We start from the raw sequence: 7,143 nt of genomic DNA on the forward strand, positions 1-7,143 counted from the left end.
AATGTATAATTTATGATTATTTTGATATGCAAAAGGATGTAATTTTTATCTTAATTGCCTATTAATTGCTTTCTTTTAAATGTTAAATCAAGTTCTCGATATTTCGTTGTGCCATAGTTTAAATATCTAACAACATATAATTTATTTAAATATAATCTAATTTGAAGTTTCGAAAAATAAGCTTTATATTTAGGTAACATATCGAGATTTAGAATAGAACATTAACAAGCATTTTGTGATAATAATTGTCATCACTGAAAACAAGGTTGGTAATAAGGTACCATAGTTTCTTTTCATTTCAAATGGACTACATTACGAAGCCCTGGCAAAAATTTCAATAAAATAAACAATAACTATAATAAATACTATAACGTTGTCATTTCAAAAACATTTAAATTAAAAACATAGTATGTAACTATCAAGTAAATGATACAATAAGAATGATTTTTTAAATTCAAAATTATGATTTTTCATTGGTTCTTTAATGCACAATTTCACTTAAACAGCGGGTTCGTTTTGATTTAAAACCACTAAACATAGAAATAAAAAAAATATCGAACAAATTATCTTCGTGTGCATAGTTCTACGAATTACTCTCACAAATGAGTCGTGAAACAATCAGGTTTTGTTAGCACTCCAATTGTATACAATGTGGTTAATTCGAATGGAAAATACATTCATATCAGTTTGATTTAATTAATGTATTACTCACCTTTTTATAATCTTTTTACCAATTCATGCGCCTCTAGGTAAAACATGTCCATCCTATTCACGTCTAAAATATCGAAAAGAAAGACACATACCTCAGATATGATGATCAGGTTACAAAACTTAATAATAAAGAAAGAAACCAAAAAACACAGATAAAAAAATCAAATCATGCAGAGGTCCAACAGCTTACATGAATTTGCTGAAAGAAAATTTTGGGACTCACTGTGTATACTTGTCTTCGAATGATAATCAAGACTATTTTGGATATTTATTTTCGGTAATTAGATCACTTTATTGATAATTAAAATCAAAAAATGCACGATTTTCTCTGGTATATTGAAAACCCACCTTAAATATCTAGCCCTATCCTTTATTCATAATTCATAAGAGGTCACATATCAGAAGCTTTTGCAAAAGCAACATAAAACGAAATTTGTAATTCAAATAAGATGAGGTTTGAGTGCAGTTGAATTTCTAAGAGGAGATTTTGACCTGAGGTCTATTATTTTGGTTTATGTCGTTTACGTGGTTGGAGAAAGCAATAATAAATGCAAGACTTAACTTTAAAGTCACTCACATTGACCATCCTAAAGTGAATAAACAAACATGAATTAAAATCTAGACGTGTTTTGTTTTACATTTTAATTATCTAACATATCATTGGAACTATAAACCGAATTCTTCTACGAAATATTGTACTGATATTTTGAAAAACTGTTTGCAATATATTATGTGGTGACATTCTGGTGTGATTCATGTGTATCTGACAGAATGAAAAAATGTTTATAGATTTGTTAACAACTCAAACCTAATTACTTGTACCTGAAACAAAATTTGAGATTTTAATTTACATACAATAAAAACAAAGTAGAACTGTGATGACATTTGGAATGGAATCAAAATACATGTATTAAATATATGCTATAAAATTAACCACTTTAGGTATGCACAGTATATCATATTTATTTGTTGTATATTTTTTGTTCTATATTCCTTATTTAAGCAAGTACAATTTGCTAAGTTTTAATTCAAAAAGACTTTAAATAGAATGTACTATTTGTACGCGGGGCTCAATAAAACTGTAATGTTTATTTAGGTTGTAGACATACCTACCCTTAATATCTTGACAAAATACATGCAATTTACGTCAAACCTAAAACATTCAAATTCTTCATTTTTGGAAAGGGGGTATGGGCATGTCATCTCTAACAATCTCTTAACAAAACAAAACTTAAAGATATTTCTTCTATATATAAAAAAAATGCACATTGCCAAACACGCTACCCACGTGCTTGTAACAAATAAACATGCTGTAACAATTTCAGGTCAGGTGCGTCCATAATTCGTTGTAACAGAACAATATATAGTGAAATCGAACCAAATAATTATTTTAAAAAATCATAGGCCTTATTCGCGTACATGTATTTTCTTCTTTGGAGTAAATGCTTGCAAAATTTGATATAGCAAGCTACAACGACAAAACATGTTCTTGATTATGATGAAAATATCATTTAAAATCTACATCCGTACAATTATTAAAGAAATTATTTGCAGAACAGGCACATTTTTTTGAATTGGTAAAAATTTGTATTTGTTAATGAGAGGTCCGTTGAAATATATGCTTGGTTACTACCTCATGAAATATGATACATATAATCTTTAAGGAACTTTGCCATAACTGTTCCTTAAATCTTTACAATCAGAACCGAATGCAAGCCTGTTGATGTTGAGGACGCTTGTTTAAATTGGTAAGCACTTTAAACAAATGTGTATCCGAATCTATGCTAATTCTGTTGGAAAACAAATAGGATTGCAATTCAATGAATAGTACTTACGAAATATTAGATGAAAAGACCAAATGTTGAAAAGTCACAATGCAATCCCGTATGAAAAAATAATCTAAGCCGTCTTATGTACGATGAACAAAAATTGTTGCAATACCCACATATTAATTCTTATATGTACGTCATGGATTCTCTAGCTAGAACTTTGGATGAGCAATGAGATACGTTGCTCTGGAGACTTTTTGGCGACTAGGGGCTGTACATTTTTGGTGAATCTTATTTTATTTATAACATGCAGTAATAAATATTCTGCCAGAACTCAAATGCCAACATTAATTTCCCACAATCCTTTACTCGTATACTTAATAAATATGAATCCACGTGTAGACAAAAAACTAGCTGTTGTGATTTGCACACATACAAACAGACAGATTGAAGAACGAACGAACGGATAGATAGATAGATAGATAGATAGATAGATGGATGGATGGATGGATGGATAGAGAGAGAGATAGATAGATAGATAGATAGATAGATAGATAGATAGATAGATAGATAGATAGATAGATAGATAGATAGATAGATAGATAGATAGATAGATAGATAGATAGATAGATTACATCACAACAATTATTTAGAGATATAGATATATATTATCTTAACGTAAATGTAAAAAACTAAATATCTTCAATTTTTTTCAGAAGTAGTCTGTAATCAAGATAATGTTCCTTTATTAATAAATCATGGTATCATACAAGAAAAAACAAGAAAACATGGTATATCGACTCAAAGATTAGTTGACCTTGCCATTGTAGTCAAGTTATTTTTAAAAAATACAAGTATAAGTGTGATAGTAAAGGTTGAACTATACATTCATTGAACATTATATATATCTACAATCAATATAACTTAACATATTGGATAATATTTATCATAAATAAAATTATACCATCATCCATGTTTCCAACTAAATATATGACAGTTTCCGGGGGGATGCATCTTAATAAAAAAAAGTTTTCTTATTTTCAAATATTTTGATTGACTGATTTTTAAAAAAAACGTTATATGATTAATTGGTCTAGTAAGTCGAAAACAGTTTTAGTATTAATCTTCTCCAGACACAACAAAAAATATTTCATTCCTCGATGCATAATAATGAACATTGACAATTGCTGTTATTGTCTGGATAGGATATGATTGTCATATTTAAATTTGTAATTTATGTGAATAAGAAAAAGATGGCTGCCAAATTCAAATAGGTTCTAAGAAAACTTTTCCTATTTTCCTGATTGTGTAAATCAGCAATTATTTTAAAAAAGAATTTAGGTAGTGAAATCAAAAAGCTTTTATTTGTTATAGTAACGTTATATTCATAAGTAGAAGTCTAATTGAGAATTTGAATTCAATTCATGTAGGACACCACACAAAGATATGTCGCACAGGTACAGTATATTCTCTACTGACACAATCATAAAAGCGTATGAATCGCATGTTCATCGAGCAAAATAATTATACTTCTAAAAGAATGTTCTCTGTTGATGAGAATGTCATTTCATGAGTTTTGGTAGTAAGTGTTAATGACATTTTGATTGTTTATAAGGTCCACCATTCAATGTCATTTCTGTCCTTGAATCTTGGACGGCTTTTAATGATATTTTATATTTGTTTTAAAAACAATTTAATTGTTCTCTAATGACTATACCATTCTAATGCATTATAAATTATTATACTGTAATCATGTGTAATTATATTTGTTAGCATTGTTTCAAAATAGATCTATCTATTTAAGGGAAAATGTTTTAGCATTTGAATTGTTATATATGAATGAAATATAATCTTTTCGCAATGTTCTTGATTTGTTTACTGGGGGTCATTGTGAATACAAATCTTCCATGACGGAAATTGTTGATGCAAATGTCTTACTGCACTGATTTAAAAAAAAAGACTGTAACTCCTTAGCTTTTCTTTAATTATGAAGATTTCTTAGGATTTCAGACTAGTATATACATGTGTACAATGTTCTACTACAATAATTGTTTTGATTTTTGACCGTCTAAATAAACATCATTAAATATCAAACTCTAGTTTTCTGAAAAATGAAATAAGCAAACAGTCCACTTCAATAACATTCAAAATATATGACTTGCAAAACAAATGTTTAGTTAGAGGAGACTGAACATCAGTACAATTGAATGGAAGACCCCAAAGATCTTTTTTATGCGTTCTATGCATGGGGCTGCACATCTATATGCACTTTGCTGAGAAACGTAAACCTTAAAGTCACAATATAATAAGTCGGCAAAAGTTTAAAATTACACAAAACCACAGTGCATTTTTTTTAATTTTTAGCAATGCAATGAATATCATTCAGTGCAAGCGAATACAATGCAAATACACTATTAAAGCAATACTAAAAGCTACGGCTCATAGGGGCCACACAAAAGGAATCAACGAGACCTATAACAAAACAACGAGATGTGCATGCCAAGAATTTTAAATATTTACAATTAAGAATAATCATGTTATCCTGCATGACACCTGAACGTTATGGCCCCCCTTCGACCCTACTTGTCACGTGAAAGAGTCTTAGACACGGCAAGATATAGTGGAACCTAGAGAAGCCATTTGCGTATTTTTCACAGACATGTGCATTTAGTTGTATGCAGATTTATCTGTGATGAAGACGTGCCAGGTACATCCCTATAACAATTCATTTATGGGTCATAGATGTTCCTCAAAAAGACTGAAACTATATGTTTCAGAACAAATGTGCTTTACGGTTTACAATTTGTCTTCTTTCTGTACGAGTGGCTCTGTGCTAATTATTCTAGAACTGCTGAATAATTGCAAAAGAAAGAATGGTTTTAAACCATGAGGATCATTGGGTACACCTTACTGTTGCTATCGTCTAAATCTGGATTCATCAGGGAGAAAAACACTTCATTTAAATGTTAACATTTTTATTTTTCATTTCTCTGCTTTTCACCATATCATGATAATCCATACAGTTCGTTTTGATAGAATGATTATGAGCATTTTACAGCTTTATATACCAAATTTCTAAGGACAGCTTAATAAAACAAAGATAACAATGGGTTAAAATACTGAAATTTCTGGGTGCATTTCAAATATATGTTCCCTTTTTATATGAAACAAAGATATAGAAATTCCTTTGAAAAATATATTTGAATCTTATTTCATTGCTTTTTTATTGTTATTACTATTTTTACAGATTATTCCAACCAATAAAATGGTTATGAACATATATTAGCCCTTTGCACTGAACATTTATTTAGACATAAGTTTGGAAACTGGAAAGACATGTTTCAAATTCACCTTTAAAACACAATCAGAGTGTATGCAGCGATTTAAAAATAACAGATTTAACAGCACATAAAGAAATTAATAGAAACTATCTAATAATCTATACATTGCAATGTAAAGGTTATGAACAAGATTAAATTTATTCATTGATTAAAAGCGGTACTACAATAATAGTTATAGGGATTAAAGATGCACGTTAAAACGTTCAAGTCAAATGACATTGATAACTAGTGCTTATTCTGCAAAAAATAATGGTCATTTAAGTTTCGTTTAATGTTCTAACATTTTTACACGTTGGAATTATAATATTTGGTTTTGTTTTTTGAATAAGGCAGAGAACAGGATAAATAAAATAACATACTCTTGTTTTCATTTTCAGATAAATTTATGTTCACTGTATGTTTTGTAGCCAGAAAAATCGGCAGTACAAGCTATCAAATTTTCAGCTGTTTTCATTCTCTTTATAATGTTAACACAGTTAAACATAAAAATGTATACGACTAGCTTTTGGATGTGTTTAATTAAGTGAACAGTTATTTAAATTGTTTCACACGATGAGATGCACGAGAGGCATTTCAAAGTGCATAACAAAAGACCAAATGGAAAATGAAAGTGCATTTCAAAAAAGATAAATTTGAATCAACACATTCTAAATTTAATTATGAGTGTCCAATTGTAGATCAGGTGTTTAAACATCTGAAGGGTTTTCAGAGTAAACATCTAGCAAAAAATTTCAAAATTCGGTCAGATTTACATAAACTTGCATTTCATATTCATTTCAAATTGACACGAATTGTTACGCCCTTATCATCTGCTTGAACGTTCACATTTGTGAAGAACAGCATGTTACGATCATTAAATGCTTCAGAAAAAAAGTACGAGTCCGCAAACGTATGCAACAATCCCTTAATATCTACATCTTGTGATGAAAAGGAACTCTAATGGGTTTTTTAAAGTGGGCCAATTTGATGCATTATTAAGCAAGAAATGTACAAAGTTAAATTTATACATGTACATCAACAAAATTTATTTTGAAATAAACAAGAATAATAAATCACTGTTATAAATCTTGGTTTGGGTTGTTATCATATACCTGAGTGGTGTTTATCATGTGGTCGTCATTCCGTTGGGCTTTACTCTCTTCGTCTCTACTTGACATTTTTATTTCTTGTAATTGTGATTTAGATGTCATCACGCATAAATTTCTTGCTTTACATAATTAACAGTCCTCTGCTGGGGTTTTACTCTCACCAGACCACTGTTTGTTTTTCACACTAGATAAGAAAGTTTTACGTTTATGGTGAAAATATCCATTTAATTGTCA

Source organism: Crassostrea angulata, chromosome 4 (genome assembly GCF_025612915.1).
Source record: "Crassostrea angulata isolate pt1a10 chromosome 4, ASM2561291v2, whole genome shotgun sequence".
NCBI lineage: Eukaryota > Metazoa > Mollusca > Bivalvia > Ostreida > Ostreidae > Magallana > Magallana angulata.